The 18,917-nt window shown below is 38.5% G+C and overlaps 1 protein-coding gene across 1 annotated transcript in view; it reads left to right on the forward strand.

Annotated features, from left to right (window-relative positions):
• LOC110153232 (nck-associated protein 5) overlaps positions 1 to 18,917 on the forward strand; it is a 377,547-nt gene that overhangs the window by 32,454 nt on the left and 326,176 nt on the right. The gene's annotated exons all lie outside the window — the stretch shown is intronic.

Consider the following 18,917-nt stretch of genomic DNA (forward strand, 5'->3'; position numbering starts at 1 on the left):
ACTGAAGCGACGTCATCGCTTCCAATAAAAACACAAAACAAGAAAACCCCAAAAGCTTTTTACAATTTCCTCCAAACAAACTTGATAGCCTTTGCCGAAGTAAAAAAAAGTCTTGAAAAAATTTTACGATTTTACCACGACCACAGACAATTTAAGTCAGACCTTTAAAGTCTAATGTGTTAAACTGATGCAAATAAAACTGGAGACATGACTACAGTAGTATTTCCTAACCACAACTATAGGAAGCTACAGCGCATATTATAAAAGGTTTCCAAAAGTGATAACACTCTGTGCCACCCTGTGATGTCATGTGGCAATACAGGAAGTGCTTCATTGTGTTTTTAAACTCCATATATGTTCACTAAAATCATTTGGCAGTTCCAGAGTTTAAACCAGTGTTGACTGAACAAAAGATAAAAGGTAAATATTAACTTGAAAATGATCACTTCATGACATCACAAGGTGGAACAGGGCATTTTGAGCTTTGGAGATGTAGACAGACTAATAATAACGGTTGTGTGAATGAAACAAAACACAACTCCAGATATGTTTTTGAGGAGGTAACAATGTTCTAACATGACTTAAAGCTCACAAGACTCAGTTTTGCCTAATATAATAAGGGCCTTTGACATCTAGTATAATTTATAGCTGCTTTTCTATAGAAAGAGGTTTAACAATTTTACCATGACCACAAACTTTAAATCAGACCTTTAAATTCTAATGTCTAAAACTGATGTGAATAAAACTGGAGACATGACTAAAGTATACGTCCTAACCACAACTATAGGAAGCTACAGGCGCACATTATAAAAGGTTTCCATATCGGTAAAAGCAATCGGCACATCTGATTGGTCAATTTTCCGCTCTTGAGTAGATATGAAATGCCATAGAGTGGTGTCTGGTCATCAGGGCATCATCTAAACCGACCGTGACAGTGAGCGCGAGTTCGACTAAACTGGAAGTCCCCATGTTGGTTTTTGTTGGAGGAGTCGTTTCTGAATGCAATAGGTTATCATCTGGTTATCAGTCATGTCCAATTGATGGATTCCATGGAATGGTGTACATGATTGTATCAGTATAGTTACAATGTTAGTGGCAAGCAATAGGGAATTTCTCGACCCATGTGGTTTGGTCCTCGGTTATAGGTCTATAACAACATTAATCAACACAAAATTTTTAAGATGCAAACACTATACTGTGAAAAAGCTAAAGCATGTGATGTTACTTCTACAGTGTAATGACAAGTGATCATATGTAACCCATGGGCCATCTCCATTTAATGAATGAGGTAAAACAGGCTATTCCAGTGTTGGGGCTGCATTAAACATGGGGCTAGACGTGGTCTGCACTTTCACAACACATAATTTGTTGAAAGTCTTTGTGAGGCACATGAATGAATAGCAAAAGAAAAATACATTCAACTGGACAAAGGTGTTTTGAGTCAAGTGACGTTTCACAGCTCATCCAAGCTGTTTCTTCAGACAGGCTGGTCAGACGCTGGTGAACACTGCCTTTTATCTGCCTGAAGGGAAGAACTAACTACACTGAAACTACTAACTGCTAACAAACAAGTAAACCTACTTGTTTACAGTTTCTGTTTGTTAGCTCGGTCTATTGACAGAAACAGAAACAGTCAACAAGTCCGTTTGTTTAGTTTTCAATCTGACCAGAACTGAAGAAGCAGGTTGGATGAGCAACTGTAAAACGTCTTCACTCCAAAAAATCTTTGTCCAGTGACAAAATTGAATCTTTCTTTTGCTATGGATCCTTCTTGGATGACTGAAGGATTAAAAAGACACATGAAAGAAAAGCTATGGATGTAACCGATATATCGTGATAGCTTATCGTCAGAACTCTCACAATAATATGGTGGTCCGTCACAATATATCAAATTGCAAAGTTTTTCACTTAAAAATATTAAAAAACAGGGAACTCCATAGGCCATGATCCTTTACTTACTTTACTACATAATAAAATAACTGTTAGTAAGCACTTTAAATCTTATTTCTTTGGAATATGGCAGTAATGATTCACACTGAAGACCGGTCACGGCATTTAAAAAGGAAAAAATATCACTCCAAAATATCGCAATAATTATCATACTGTGATATTTGGAGATTGTTACATCACTTTGGTCCCTGTGATTGTTAAATTTGATTAAATTTCAAATACAAGAAAGTGTGGAAAATAAAATAACATTTTCTTCCAAACAAATTTGATTTGAAACGTAAAATGTTGTTAATGAAAGAGTGTTTTGCCCTGTTCTACTCTACATCATCAAATAGAAATCCAGACAGTCCAGACACCTTTACCACACTTGTTTAGATCATTTCACTATACTCAGTTTCCTATCACTAAATGTAGCTGATTGTTTTTGTAGAAATCAGGGCTGAACTCCTTTTATTTGCTTTCCATAGAATTCAAGATCTTTGTGTAGGAGATGGTGTTCAATCACTTTCTGTTTGACCACTTATCACGGCACCAAAACCCTTGCTAACCTCAATCATTTCTTTTAGACTGCAATTTTTTTCCAATTAAACATGTATCACTGACCCTTTTGAATGCAGTCCCGGCTGGTCAGTGGAGCTTATCTAAACCCCCATGCCCAGATCGGGACTCTTTCTCTGGGGACGTTATGCAGATGCGTCCCCCCCATGCCTTGCTTTTGTTTCACGTTTCAGACTGGAGCTAACAGGATTGGACGTGGCGATTAGGGTGCCCACCTCACAGCTGGGTGAGGGTGCACCGTGCCATCTCCGTCCTGTGGATTTTGCCAACAGAGCGGCCATTTTGTCCACTCCCCCCACTACGGGCAGCGCGCCAGGACTATGAATAAGCTAGTTCATATGCTAGCCCGGGTTAGAAGGACACATGCCACATTAATCAAAAGAAATGTCGGTAAATGTTCCAAGTAATCTGTTTAATGCAGTCCACAGAGTCAGTGTTGTTCAGCGTTCACCTTGTAGCATAGTTAATGTAAGTGCTAAATGCTAAAGTTCACATGTGCGGAGTGTTTCTTTGTGGATTTTGCACGTTCTTACTGTGCAAAATTGACTCTTGTGAGCTTTAAGTCATGTTAGAATGTTGTTACCTCCTCAAAAACAGACCCGGAGTTGTGTTTTGTTTCACTCACACATGTTTGAGTAACTCTTTATTATTAGTCTGTCAAAAAAAGATGTAATTTAACAAAGGCTCAAATCAGGTAAATCATTAACAAAAAAGCCGGGCCCAACTGGGGGGAACTTAAATTAGGGTGGCCATATTTACGTTTGTGAAAACCCGGACACCTTACCGGGGTTGGGGGTTGGGGGCTACTCTCACCTCTCAAACTGTGCACATGGCCTCTCACTTATCCCGACCAGGACGGAAAACAGGGAATTTCTTGTGCAAGTCATCGTTAAATGCACATTTACGCTTTGGCATGTTGTGGACTGACCGACTGTTTGTGTCTGCTCGGTCCTTCTGAGTTAGACAGAGCTACGAGAGCCGCTCAATTTAATGGCCTAGTGAAAGGTAATGAAAACCACTTTACTTCACTTCACTTCATTTTATAAAAAAAAAAAAGTGGACGGCCAGGACAGGACGCAAAAAACGGACATGTCCAGGGAAAAACTGATGTTTTGGTCACCCTAACTTAAATCAAACTGAACAGAACAAAACTAACTCAACCAGGCAAAGGAACAGGGGTATTTAAATATAATAGTAAAACTGAACACAAGAGGGGGGACTTACAGTAAATAATTAACTAAAACTACTAACTTAATCAAAGTACCAAAAAGGCAAATAAGCATGATACAGAAAATAATAACTGATAATAAAGTAACCTTAAACAAATTAGACAAACGAACTAACTGCCATGGGTGCTCCATCTCGCCAACTGGCGCGCAGTTGTTTTTTGATGAAATTAAAGGCTTTTAAGTGCGCCCTATAGTGCGGAAAATACGGTAGTTTGATTGTGTTTTGAACAATTATTTTGTGTTTCATGAACACACCCTCCTCATGGAAAACACACAAAGAAATGCAGATGATGCAGCTTTTAAGTTAACGGCGATTGATGTGACTGTCGAAGAAGGAAACAGAGCTGCTGCACGTGAGCTCAGCATCAAGGAGTCGATAGTGAGATTTTGGCGATGGCAGCGTGACGAACTGACTCAATGCAAAAAGATAACAAAAGCTTTCAGAGGCGATAAACGAACTTAATAACTTTCTTGAAGACATGGACACCTGCGGCTTATATTCAGGTGTGGTCTATATATGTACAATTTTAAAATTTTGTTAAAATTTAGTTGATGTGGTGTATATTCAGGTGTGTTCAATGATCCAGATTTTACGGTAATATGTTTGCCTATTTAGTTGAATGAAATTAGTTTAAAGTAAGATTAAGGCCAAAATTAGACTGCCATGTGTTTTCTGCTTTTAACTGTTTTTATCAACACAGACCCAAGAAATTATGCTGGTGCGCTGTTAGCATGCTTGTTGTTGTTAGGAGTTGTGTGATGGAAATTTGTGAGAACCACTTATAAGCTCATACAAACTCATCATGGTGAATAATCAGGATGCCTATAATGCGTCGAGAATGTGAAATCGCTGCAAACAGTTTCAAATGCATACACATTTTTAAGATGGGAAAAATCTGGTTTGTAATGTGGATTTGGGTTGATGTGGGAGAGGATTTCTTTTCCCAGAACACTGTCAAATAAACACACACTTATATTGTTTATTTTATTTATAATTATAATTAGACCCTCAAGTGTTTTGCTCAAAGAAACAACTGCAGTATGCTTTGTCAGTATAGCTGTGAGATGAGCTGCTGAGCTACTGTCACTCATTTCCCTCTAGTTTATATTATAATTTTAAGCATTAATTGTAATTATATGTATTTACATACGTTATTTAAATGTTCTATATTACGCATTGACTCTTGTGAGCTTTAAGTCATGTTGGAATCTCGTCAAAAACAGACCTGGAGTTGTGTTTTGTTTCACTCACACATGTTTGAGTAACACTTTTTATTATTAGTCTGTCTACATCTCCAAAGCTCAAAATGCTCTGCTCCACCTTGTGATGTCATGAAGAGGTAGTTTTCACGTCCAAATCATCCAAATGATTCTTGTGAAGGTTAGGGGTGTGCAAAAAAAAAATCTAAATATCGACAAATCGCATCGTTTAATGTGATGATACAGTATCAATATCGTGGGCTGCCGTATCGATATATCGCAAAGAGTATTTTTTGGTATATTTTACTAAATTATTTTGTTACAACGCTACAAGTCTGTTGCTTGTTCAGAGGAAGGAAACTTTTTTTTCTGCAACACATTTGACATACTGTAAATTCCAGACTATAAGCTGCTACTTTTTTCTTATACTTTGAACCTTGCGGCTAATAAAACAATGGTCAAATATATAGATGGATTCTTTGGTTGGCACCTTTTCCATTCATATATGCGGTCTATGGTTTGGCAACACATGGATCTAGTGTTAACATGAAGTTGTGACACTAGCTAGAGATACTGCGCACTCAAATAGATTATTGCCGTGTGATCAAGTAAGTTACATGCTAAAGTAAAATTAGTGAGGGGGATAAGTCTTACCCGTATGCATAAATGACGAGAATAAATGTCTCAAACTGCCTCTCACCTGTGGATTATATTCAGGTGCGGCCTATGTACGTACAATTTTAAAATTTTGTTACAATTTAGTTGATGCTGCGTATATTCAGGTGCGCTCAATAGTTCGGATTTTATGGTGTTCACTGTTTTGATGATTCAAATGTTTGTGTTTCATATGAACATTGCACAAGAAGTGGTTTAACAAAGGCTGCGTTCAGACTGCAGCCTGAAGTGACCCAAATCCGATTTTTTGGCCCCTATGTGACCTGTATCTGATCTTTTAATGACAGTCTGAACGACACAGATCCGCTTTTTTCAAATGCGACCCAGGCCACTTGGATATGTGCTCCTGAAACCGATACATATCTGATCTTTTGACATGCGACTTCAGTCTGAACGGCCAAGGCGCATTCCTCCGACCTACACGTTATCAACAAGCCACAAACGTCACTATTCTGCACTGAAGTAGGCGAAAATTGTTAATGAACTCCGTGTCACTGAAGTGAAGCACATCACCACTCATCACTCTTGGCTACGTCTCCACATCCACACGTTCCTTTAAACGCCCGTTGTTGCCACTGCCCCACAAAACACAAGGTCCAAAAACCTCGTCCTTCTCCTTCTCAATCTCCTCCTTAAAACAAATAAGTTGTTCATGTTCTGGCTCCGGTACGAGAGGAACTTTAAAATCTCCAGGTGCTCAATGCTCGCGTCCATGTTTGGACAACTTCCGTAAACACAGAGCACGCTCGCTGCGGTTGACGTCGTCGGGACACTTTTGGGCCATTTACTGTTCACACTGGAGATCACATACAAGTCGCATCTAATTGGAAATGTGAACGACCTCGCAAAAACATCGGATTTCACAAAAACATCAGAATTGAGTGTTAAGACCTGCAGTCTTATCAAAACATATCAAATCAATTTAAAATATATCATATTAAACCAAAAGTGCATCGTATTGAGATATGTATTGTATCATGGCTTATGTATGGAGTTATATATCGTATCGGCAACTTCTTAATGATAGCCAGCCCTAGTGAAGGTATATGGAGTTTAAAAACACAATGGAGCACTTCCTACATTGACATCACAAGTAGGTACAGATATTTTTTTTCTGTTTGAGAGAAATGCTCATCTTAAATATGCAGGATTTCTGTGTTAAACATGTGTGAATGAAACAAAACGCAGCTCCAGGTCTGTTTGTGACAAGAAACATGATAACATAAATCTGAAAACATAACATGTACCCTCAATCTTACCCATCTATTTTGCATTTCATCTCCGCAGCCCCCCATCGTTGCCCAGTCCTATCATAACCGCAAGCATCCGCGCATATTTCCCTCCTTAATTTCTTCTGAACAACCCTTGATCTGTCTCTCACTTCAAATTTGTTTTCATTACTTGCTGGTGGCCTGCCATAACTACCTCAAAGATCGCCAAAATTACTTCCAGCCAAACATTTACATCTCTCCGTGTTACCGCTAACAACTATGTCAATAAAAACACGGCGAGATCTTAAAGCGTGGAACCGCCCCGGGGCCTGAGTTTGTTGTGATACCGGCTGGATTGAAGCGAATGTTTGGTTACACGTGTTGACAAGTCGGCTAACATTTCTGCATGCAAATGACTTTTCGCACACATGCTAACGCTAGGAGTGGCTGGGCTGGCACGGCAGGCTCTTCGCAAGCGTCCGGGCCGCTTCCCTCGCACCTGGGAGGTTATTTGTTTTGCTTGGTCAAAGGTCAGAGCTGTAAGGGCCAAGAGGTCAAAGAAGGTGTGTATTGAGTCGTGTAGTTGCAGGGTGTGTGTAGTGGAGTGATTTTTCAGGTGTCCAGATGGAAACAGGGCGAAGAAAGATTTCAGTTTGGCAGGTTTTTGAGATGACTACAAACAAATACTTAAGATATATTAGTCATAGTTAATTAGTGTTGTCATATTAAAATTCTAAACTTTATTTATGACTATGATACTAAGTAATAGACTCAATACTGATTCCAATATGACAATGATAATTAAAGACACTCTTTCTTTTGACAATAGAAGCATTAAATGGCAGTTCTTTATTTTCTATTTTCATGTGGTCTTATATGTGTGTAATCCTTTAGTGGTTCAGGTAGGTTCCATAGTGCTCCATGGGCGTATACTAGTCTATGTGCTCTTATACTTGTTCTTTTACAGCTCGAGATCATTCTAAAGCTCTTCAGGAAAGCTTCATTTCTGTCCTGTGAATGGGACTTCTTTTTAGTGTCGTACTATGGCAGTAATACTTGCTCAAGTAAGTTTTGATACTAGTTGTAGTACTGATTAGTATCAGATTTTAAACCCTTTTGACAACCCTATAGTCCAGGGGTCTCCAAACCTGTAGCTCGGGAGCTAAGGGATTCCTGGATTATACCATTGTGCTGAATAACAAAAATTTGGATATTTACATGCCTATTACTGTCATAAATGTATAATTTTAAGGCCCAACTTTGTAGATTAATAAATGGACAATGGTTTATGTTTTAGGCATCTAACTGTACGTCAAGGCTCACCCTCTTTCTTTTAATCGTCTCAATTTCTTGCGGGCGCTAAAATGGGTAGCTCTCTGGAAAAGTAGCTCACCCAAGGAAACAGGTTGGAGACCTCTGCTATACTCAGTGTTTGGGTGCCGAATCATTTTTGCACCATTTGCCTAAAAAGTGCAGTAATGATACAAATGTATATTTTTGCTTTTACTTTGCCAAAAAATTTATGTAATGCAGGACTATAAAATATTCTATTCTATTCTCTGTACAGATCACTATAACACCAGTTGAAATCAAATTGTCACAACCTCTTGATACCTTGCAGTGACATTGCTCTGTGGGGGTTCTACATATATCTCTAATTTAGTTTAGTAATTTATTTTATTTATTTAATGAGACAGGGACAGTGCACAATATACGTTAACCTTAACAGGAGAGATGCTTTGTACCAGGTTGCAGCGCCAGCATAACCAGCATAAGTTGTTCACGTTCTGTCTCCGGTACGAGAGGAACTTTAAAATCTCCAGGTGCTCAATGCTTGCGTCCATGTTTGAACAACTTCCGTAAACACAGAGCACGCTCGCTGCGGTTGACGTCGTTGTGTCTCCAGTGCCCATGTGGGACACTTTTGGGCCGTTTAATGTTCACACTGGAGATCACATACAAGACACAATTAATTGGAAATGTGAACGACCTCGCAAAAACATTGGATTTCACAAAAAAAATCCAAATTGAGCATTAAGCCCTGCAGTCTGAATGCATCTTAATGGTCACCTGTTGTAGTTCCATTTTAATAATTTCTTTCTGGTCAGATTGTGTTAAAACAAAGCGCAGATTAACGTCTAATAAAGCCTCAGACAGAACATACCTATAGTCGGCGTCACACACCGAGGGAATGTTGATGACATCAGCTGCAATGTGTCAACTAAAACGTAGCAGTGCACTGTGAACATTTTAGAAATGTAGATCAAATAAGGTTTGTACGTTCTATTTTTTTTTTTATCTTTCTCACGTTGTAATGTGTAAACATAATTTAAAAAATACCCAGACATGCGGTAATACGTTTGACATATCGTCTAATGTCTTTGTTTACCTCCTGACACAGTTTCATGGAGATTCCCATCAACCCATCAAACAAATAAAACTGTTTAAACATGCGAACCAAAGCTACTCCTTCATTCTTATCTACGCTCAACTGACTGACCACAACCATTAAGTCATTATTACTGTCAAAGTAGCTCTTAACTGGGCCATAAATCACACCTAAATCATAAGATTAAAGTTAATATCTTTCCTATTTACCCATGAATGCTTATTACAGTGACTAATAGCGTGGCAGCATGATTTAAACTGTGCCATTGCAACCTTTCCAAGCCACAACATCAGCATAGCATTGCGCCGCCAATAAACGTGAGTCCAACTCGCTTTGACGGGAAAACAATTAGTCACTTGTGGAATGCCGGGGCGTAGCTTTGACACCTGCAGCATCTTGGCACGCTTGGGAGAAATTAGCGGCGCGGAACTGCTGGTTTGAAGTCATAAATTCCGTAGCGAGGCTTGCCCGGGCGTCTGCGGAGTGATGAGTTTGTTATCTGCGCAAAGGCTAGCATACAGAGGCCCATCGCTCAGAGTGAAATAGGAGAGCGGGAGCGCGGAGGTCAACGGGAATCTGTCAAATTAGAATGTCTGTTTTAGCAAAGGTAAGAGAAGTTCACGTTTCAGGTTATGGGTTTATGATAGGTGGTTAAAGAGTCCATATTACGCTGTTTTTTGATCGGTTCTAAAGTTCTTTCCTCATCACAAACATACCTGGAGTCGTAGGGTGCCCGTGGGTGCCTGTAACCAGAGCGCCCAGGCAAATCTCCGAGCACCCACCTGAATTACCTCCAATCTTAACCTGACCCTGTTTTTGAGAGTACGTGCTTATAATGAGTGCTTAGTGTCTTTCTCTTTCTCTCGTCATGCTGTGAGTCATTTCACTCTCTCTGGGTCTGATCTGTGGACTGGAGTATCTTTATTTCCCCTTTTGTAATAACATTTAAATCCTCAACTATGCGCAAAGTAGAATCACAAACAAAACTTAACTTAATGCCCTACATGCCAAAACAAATGCTATGTACTCGTACGCAATCCAAACCAGTCTATTTGGGTCATTAAGGCTGCGTTCAGACTGCAGCCTGAAGTGACCCAAATCCGATTTTTTCGCCCCATGTGACCTGTATCTGATCTTTTAATGACACAGATCTGATTTTTTCAAATGTGACCCAGGACACTTGGATATGTGGTCCTGAAACCGATACGTATCCGATCTTTTGACATGCGACTTCAGTCTGAACGGCCAAGACGCATTCATCGGAATCTAGTCAAGTGAGGGAAAGTGAAGTTAGTGAGTTAATTAATATTTGGGAGGGATTACTGTTTTCAGGTCAAATTACAGGGGTCTTGGAGTGAACCGGTTTTTGAAATGATTGCAAACAAAACAAATGAAGCGGTCGTAGATGTGTAACCTGTCCTTTTTACGATTAACTCAACCGTATTTTGGGAGACAAGCCCAGAGTTGTCTTGTTGTCTTGTCCTCTGATGTGTATGTGGGACACTTTTGGGGCATTTAAAGTTCACACTGGAGATCACATACAAGTCGCCTTTTAATGGAAATGTGAACGACCTCGCAAAAGAAATGGATTTCACAAAAAAATCCAAATTGCCCTGCAGTCTGAACATAGCCTAAGAGCAAGAACACCAGAGAGAGACAAGGACGTGAGGAAGTTTGAGCGGTCAAACAAACTCTAACGCAGCTGTAAAACTACGTGGAGCCGCTGGTCAGTGAAAGCTCCGTGTGTGTGCGCCACTCTACAGCAGGAGAGCACATGAGAAAATGAGCTGTTGACTTGAAAACTACCACTTCATGACATCACAAGGTGGAAGAGAGCATTTTGAGCTTTGGAGATGTAGACAGACTAATAATAAAGGATTACTTAAACATGTGTGAATGAAACAAAACACAACTCCAGGTCTGTTTTTGAGGAGGAAACAACATCAACTGTAATATAATAATTATACACTTCATTTGTATAGCACTTTTCTAAACAATTGTTACAAAGTGCTTCACACAGAATTTGCACAATACAAACAAACAAAACATAATTATACATGATTAAAAGCACATAGACAAAGTAGCCAAAAGCCTGTGAATATAAAAACCTCACACAAGTTAATTTTGTGTAATACATAACATTTCAATGAAGCTGAGTCCAAAATTTGCTGTGATTTAGTCCTGATTTTGTCAAAATGTATATTCAACTATTGATGTAATATTGATATCTCCATTCCTAACAGGTATATTGCATCAGAAAATCTCCAAATATCTTACAGCGCTATTATGATTTTGATAAACTTGTCAGCGACTGGGTACAAAACATAAGCAAGCACTTCATGATGGACAGTACACATTTTGCTCATATATTTATTGGATTTTTTTTTTCTTTTTGTAATTGGGTTAATCTGTTATCATGTCTGAATCATATCTTTATTATGTCCTCATCTGTATTGCCACATTGACTTGCCTTTGGTCTTTTATCAAATTGAAAGGGAAGGACAGCCGCAATCAGGAGGTCAAAGGTATTTTATGAGCGGAAATACCAGCATTAGAGACCACAACATATCTTTAAAGGTCCTGTGTTACGCAAAATGGACTCATGTGAGCTTTAAATCATGTTATAATGTTATTTAATCAAAAACATGTCTGGAGTTGCGTTTTATTTCATTCACGCATGCTTGAGTAATCTTTTATTATTAGTCTGTCTACATCTCCAAAGCTCAAAATGCTCCACATACACATGTTCCACCCTGTGATGTCATGAAAATGTTCATAATAGTTACGTTTTACCATTAGTTCAGTAGAGATTGACAATTCCAGGTCTGAAATCGTCCAAATGATTCTAGTGAAGGTGTACAGAGTTTGAAAACACAGTGGAGCACTTCCTGTATTACCACATGACATCACAAGGTGTAACTGTATTAGTAAAAATATGCATATCATTTACTGTAGGTGACTATTCATTTTTCTTTCTACTCCTTTTCATTCACGCTAATTATCATAAATTATTTCATATCCATTTTCAACTTAAAAAAATGAAATGTATAGTGTATTCTATTAGTGAGTAGGGGTGTGCAAAAATATTGAAATATTGATATATTGTGTCGTTTAATGTGATGATACAGTATCAATATCGTGAGCTGTTGTACTGATATATCACCAAGAGTATTTTTTGGTATATTTTACTAAATTATTTTGTTACAGTGCTACAGTTTTGTGGGTTGCTGAAAGGAAGAAAACTCATTTATGCAACATATTTGACATTTTTGATGATTGAAATGGCTGTTTTTAAGATTAACTTTGCTCAAGAAGTGGTTTAACAAAGACTTTTAGTATCACAGCCATGATTTAGCTTTTATTTTTTATTTAACCATATTGAATCTATTTGAAATCTATCGTATCGAATCAAAAACTTACTGTATCAAGGTATGTATCGTATCATGGCCTATGTATCTCAGTATGTATCATATCATGGCCTATGTATCTCGGTATGTATCGTATCGCAGCCTATGTATCGTATCGTGGCCTATGTATCGAGATATGTATTGTATCATGGTCTATGTGTCGAGGTATGTATCGTATCGTGGCCTATGTGTCGAGGTATGTATCGTATCGTGGCCTATGTAACGAGGTATGTATTGTATCGTGGCCTATGTATCAAGGTATGTATCGTATCTTGGCCTGTGTATCGAGGTATGCATCGTATCGTGGCCTATGTGTCGAGGTATGTATCGTATCGTGGCCTATGTGTCGAGGTATGTATCGTATCGTGGTCTATGTATCGAGGTATGTATCGTATCGTGGCCTATGTGTCGAGGTATGTATCGTATCGTGGTCTATGTATCGAGGTATGTATCGTATCGTGGCCTATGTGTCGAGGTATGTATCGTATCGTGGTCTATGTATCGAGGTATGTATCGTATCGTGGCCTATGTATTGAGATATGGATTGTATCGGTAACTTCTTAATGATACCCAGCTCTCTTAGTGAGTATTGATCTTTGCAGTGGCATCATGCGGAGGGTGTTCTGCATGCATGTCTATTGAGGAATGTTCAGCAGTTTCCATGGTGGCACAATGTGAAGCATAATGTGACGCACTGGCAAACACGGCCATAAACATTTTTAAGATATTATGTGAAAACTCAAGAAAAAATACAAAATGGATCAACATGAGCGTTCAAGTTGCTGTTGAGGATTTCGATTTTCAACTAAAACATGAGAGGGACTAACTGAACAACTGTTGACTAATGCAAGTTCACTTGGGACTGAATTGTTATCTTAAAGGGACTTATTTAAACCACAAATCATGTCACTTGGTGTAGCTAAATCACTTCAGCTAAAGCTCTATTCACACAGGATTAGTATTACCTGTGAACCTCTGGTGATTTGTTAGTATAGTAGCTGTGGAGGATGCCTAAGATCTTGATCCCGTGTGAATGTGCCATGTCTGTAATTTGTAAAGTAAAAATTCTGCTGCAAATGACCTACTATATTTCGCCAAACACAGACGTCCCGTGATAATACTAGTTTGTTGTTTGTCTTTGTAATTGGATACCTTTTCTATCTCTTTCTTTTCTTTCTGCGTTCTTTTCTCTTTCAATCTCAGCCAACGTCAGTAAACTGGAGTCATTTCGGGACTTTGCTTATCCCGTGCGAATGCGCTGCAACTAACACAGAGGTGGGGCGGTAATTTGCAAATTACCAGACGTCCCCAGGTTATTATTATTATTTATCCTGTGAGAATAGAGTTTATGTCAGTTCCTCATGGTCAGATTGTGTTAAAACAAAACTCAGATTAAAATCTAATTTGAGCAACCGTTTTGGACAGAGCAGTGCTTCCAGTTAGCATCATACCTTCAGGCACTGTTGATGATTGGAATATTTTTTTAAAGTGTACTATGTAAGCTTTTTGTTGGGAGTTTGTCACCTGCTTGTCATTGCTCTGCCTGGAATGTCCCACAGTATGACATTAAACAGCTCTACATTACATTTGAGGTGAATGCTCAACCAATGATGTGATGTTTGAAATATCAATATATCGTATCGTTTAATGTGATGATACAGTATTGATATCGTGGGCTGCTATATCAATATATCGCCAAGAGTATTTTTTGGTATATTTTACTAAATTTTTTATTTTGTTACAGCGCTGTAGTTTTGTTGCTTGTTCAGACGACGGAAACTTGTTTATGCAGCACATTTGACATTTCCACTGTTTTGATTAAAAAGGGCGTGTTTCATGTGAACTTGTGGTTTAACAAAGACTTTTTATATCACAGCCATCACTTAGCCTTTCGTATCGAATCGATTTGAAATATATCGTACTGAATCGTATCGAATGGTAAGCTCACTGTATCAAGACATGTATCGTATCGTAGCTTATGTATTGAGGTATGTATCGTATCTGCAAATTCTGAATGATACTCATCTCTAGTCAAGAGCGGGATTCAAACCGGCAACTTTCAGCTCAGTGGACAAAAGCTCTTCTAACAAACCTACAGTCGACTTATGCAACAGATTTGACATTTAGCTTGCAAGTTGAGTACTACAACTTCATACTAGTGGTATTTAAATTTGTATTTGTGCTACTACTAATAAATAAGCTTGTAATTAGTAAGATTTGTTTTTGAAGATGTATACGTACGCCCACCCCCATTTTGCTGACCAACTAAAATACTTGCATTTTATTTCTAACATATGGTCCGGTAGAATTTGTAATGTTAAATGGAGATCTGAAGATGGTAAATATGCCTGGAAATGCCTGAAATGTCCCACAGTATGACTTTAAACAGCTCTACATTACATTTACTCAATTTAATCCAATTTTATAGCTCAAAAATACCTAGAAAAACAGACTTTACGACTGTGAGCGGGGCCTTTCTCCACAGAGCTGACCCGTAACATGATCTGGTTTGGTTTGCCATTCAAAACCATGAAGAAGAAATGAATAACCTGGGATTTCTCATATCAAATTGTTCTATATATTGCGGATATTCTATTGCTAAAAAAAGATTGCAAAGTCATTATATACGGCCTCATTTCAAAACTACGTGAAAGATTGTTAACGTTTTCAGCAGAAGGTATTTTTACATTCTAGCTTCATCCACAAAAGGTAAAAAACTCCGCAGCCATACTTTGAATACTTCGTATACTGGCCCCTCGTAGATCATACTGCATAAATACGGCTTCTAGCAAATATAAAGAGATGGTTCTCACAGTTTAAACAGGTGAATTTATGACTCACGTTTGACATTTCGAAAACCCCAAATCCGCAGATAAGGCTGTAGCATCTTTTGAATTCTTTTCTAGCCTTTACTTGTAAAACACGCCCTGAACATATGGTTGAAAATGTTTTGATAATATTCTGACTTCATTATTAGAGTGAGTCAGGCGCAGCAGGTTCCAAGGAAGGGACGGTTGTGAAATGGTCTGCTCCCTTGTCTAAATAATATTTTTGTTGATAGTTTGAGCTGTCGTCAGTGGTTTGAGATTGCGTGTTGTGATTTCTGATGAAGCGTGATTAAAGATGACACATAGAAGCTGAAAGAAAAGAATTTAAAACAGAAGACTGGCTCTTGAATAGCAGGTCCCAATAAAAATTTCAGTCATCAAGGTCTGAAAATCAAGTTCTATGTTTTTGACTTCCGGTTGGGTGGTTTAATGGAGTAGGTGAGTCCCCCAGGCTTTGTAACTTCTACTTGGTCATCTACCCACTAAAGCCACTATTCACCACAGTTTTGAAGTGTGTAGTGCATATTCTGTATGAAACCATGCCCCCGAAAGGAAAGAAGGATACGCATACATATCATATTTTATTTATTGTATGGTTTAAGACGGCGTTCATGCTTACATCACAAAACCAGCAGACATTTGTAAACACGCAGATGATGACTTCCTTTAGGGCTCTGTTAGTGATAGTAACTCTAACAAAATCTGAGAAAATGGTCCAGTTTTCTTCATGTAGATGTCATTGTAGTATTTCTTTTTTTCTTTTATAAATTGCTAGGGGTGTAACAGTACGTGTATTTGTGCTGAACCACTGTTTCGGTACAAGACGTTCAGTTTGGTGCAGAGTAGTGTGCGAGTGAATTTGCACAATTTGTGTGTGGTTACATTCCACCACTACGTGTGCAGCTACATGGAAGGCTCAGCTCTTTAATATTCACAAGGAACTCGTCCGTGATTGGGGCAGCGCTGTATAGTTAGGGCGGCCACCTTGACAACAATTGCCCCCCCGCCTTGACTACTCCCCTCCGAACCATGTGAATCCTCACAAAACTTTTGCCTCACTTTCACCTTTCGCCGGCACAGAATCTTTGCCTGCAACCTTTATTATTTTCAACCGCTGGGCACATTGTAACTGCAGCAGATCTGCACTTACTGCAGACAATGTGGGCAAGTTGTTTTTTCTGGCCACAAATATGAAGAATGAGTAAAACTTCATGTGGAACTGTTAGAGCTGTGCTTTACTTTTTGAAAAGTTTTGTTTACTGTTTATAAGGAATTTATTTTTTATAATATTTTAAACATTTGTTGCTTATCTGAGAATATTTTATTTAACTTATTAGTATTACCAAGAAGAGCTTTGCATTTATTTTATTTTCTCATTTGTATAATGTTAAAACTAATTATGTTAAAACAAATAACACAGAAATACACAACAAGCAAAAGGTTTTTGCATTTTGTTCCCATACTGTACCGAAAATAAACTGAACCATGACCTCAAAACCAAGGTATGTACCAAACTGTGATTTTTTTGTACCGTTACACTCCTATAAATTGCCTATTAATTTGTGTGTTACAATTTGTCTAACTTAAAAAAAAAAAAAAAAGATGTCAATGCAGCATTCCGTTTGGCAGATCAACAGACAGTTACAACCAGCTGCCTGTAAGTGACATCAAATTCATCATCCGCATGTTTGCAAACGTCTTCCTGTAAATGTGAATAGAGCCTATTAAGCTTTAAAATAAAACATGCAGCACTTCAGTATCAAAACATTTTTGGAGGAACTTCATACACACATTTTACTTATTTACCTTTAAAAAAATAATATATAATGATGGAAAAACGACCATTCAAACATAAGCCTACATGTATTTGAACGCTTCATCCTGCCCTAATCCCGACTACTTTATTGACTTGGACCTTGCAACTTTCCTGCAACCTGGCGATTACTACAAATATCCTTCACCTTTCTAGCTCGGCCAAAACTTACACACATGGATCATTTTGAAGTAAAACTGACTTCGCTCCGTGGCAGGAAAAAGTCCAGCATGTTAGCTTCAAGGACTTCTTTATGTGCTGAATGTCACTCTCAAACACACTCAGGACGTTCACTACAGCACCAGTGTTTGTGAATGTGCCGCGGTGAGTGAGTGTGAGAATTGGACTGGGGCGTAAATAGGGAAAAAGCCTCGGGTGCCAGGAGTTAGACCGTACCGTGCCAGGAGTTAGACCGTACCGCTGTCATAGTAATGTTTTATGGCTGCACGGGCTTGCACATGTACACAACGCTGCACACACAAAAACAAGGAGTCTTTTGAAATCCGGGGATATTTTAGGTCATTTGTGTTGTAATTATTTAATTTAATTGCTTCTGGCACGAAATTCTGGCAAAGTGTGTAATGAGAGAGGACAAGTTGTAACACGGTTGCCTAGTTACCTTATTATTTGTAAGCTTAGATTTAATAGAAAAAATAAATAAATCTAAGTTTCAATGCAATCTTTGGCAAATTTGAACCAGTAAATTCCACTTGTAAACTGTAACTGGTCAGATTTTAATACAGCTCGAGGGGGTTAAGCGTCATGCGCAACGACACAACAGCAGCATTCATCTGTGGGAGCTGGAATCGCACCACCAACCTCTGAGTCAGTGGATCTGACCGCTCAACCAATGATGTCGAGAGAGATACTGCAATATCAATATAGTGTATCATTTAATGTGATGATACAGTATTGATATCGTGTGCTGCAGTATCGATATATCACCAAGAGTACTTTATGGTATATTTGACAATTTTTTTTTTATTTTGTTAAAGCGCTACAGTTTTGTTGCTTGTTCAGACGAAGGAAACTTGTTTATGCGACACATCTGACGTTTCCACCGTTTTGATTAAAAAGGGTGTGTTTCATGTGAACTTGTGGTTTAACAAAGACTTTTATGTGTCACAGCCATCACTAAGCCTTTATTTTTGATTGAACCGTATCGAATCGATTTGAAATATATCGTACTGAATCGTATCAAATGGTAAGCTCACTGTATCAAGACATGTATCGTATCGTGGCCTATGTATCAAGGTATGTATCATATCGGCAACTTCTTAATGATACCCAGCCCTATTAGTGAGTATTGATACTTTGCAGTGACATCATGCTGGGGGTGTTCTGCATGCATGTCTATCAAAGAATGTTCAGTAATTACAATTACACTGTGAAGCATAATGTGACGCATAATGTGACGCACTGGCAAACATGGCCAAAAGATATCAAGATATGTATCGTATCGTGGCCTATGTATTGAGGTATGTATCGTATCTGCAAATTCTGAATGATAATCAGCTCTAGTCAAGAGCGGGATTCAAACCGGCAACTTTCAGCTCAGTGGACAAAAGCTCTTCTAACAGAGCTACTGTCGAATTATGCAACAGATTTGAGTACTACAACTTCATACTAGTGGTATTTAAATTTGTATTTGTACTAC

The sequence above is a fragment of the Boleophthalmus pectinirostris genome, unplaced genomic scaffold (genome assembly GCF_026225935.1).
Source record: "Boleophthalmus pectinirostris isolate CB_2022bp ecotype Guang Dong unplaced genomic scaffold, ASM2622593v1 HiC_scaffold_11, whole genome shotgun sequence".
Lineage (NCBI taxonomy): Eukaryota > Metazoa > Chordata > Actinopteri > Gobiiformes > Gobiidae > Boleophthalmus > Boleophthalmus pectinirostris.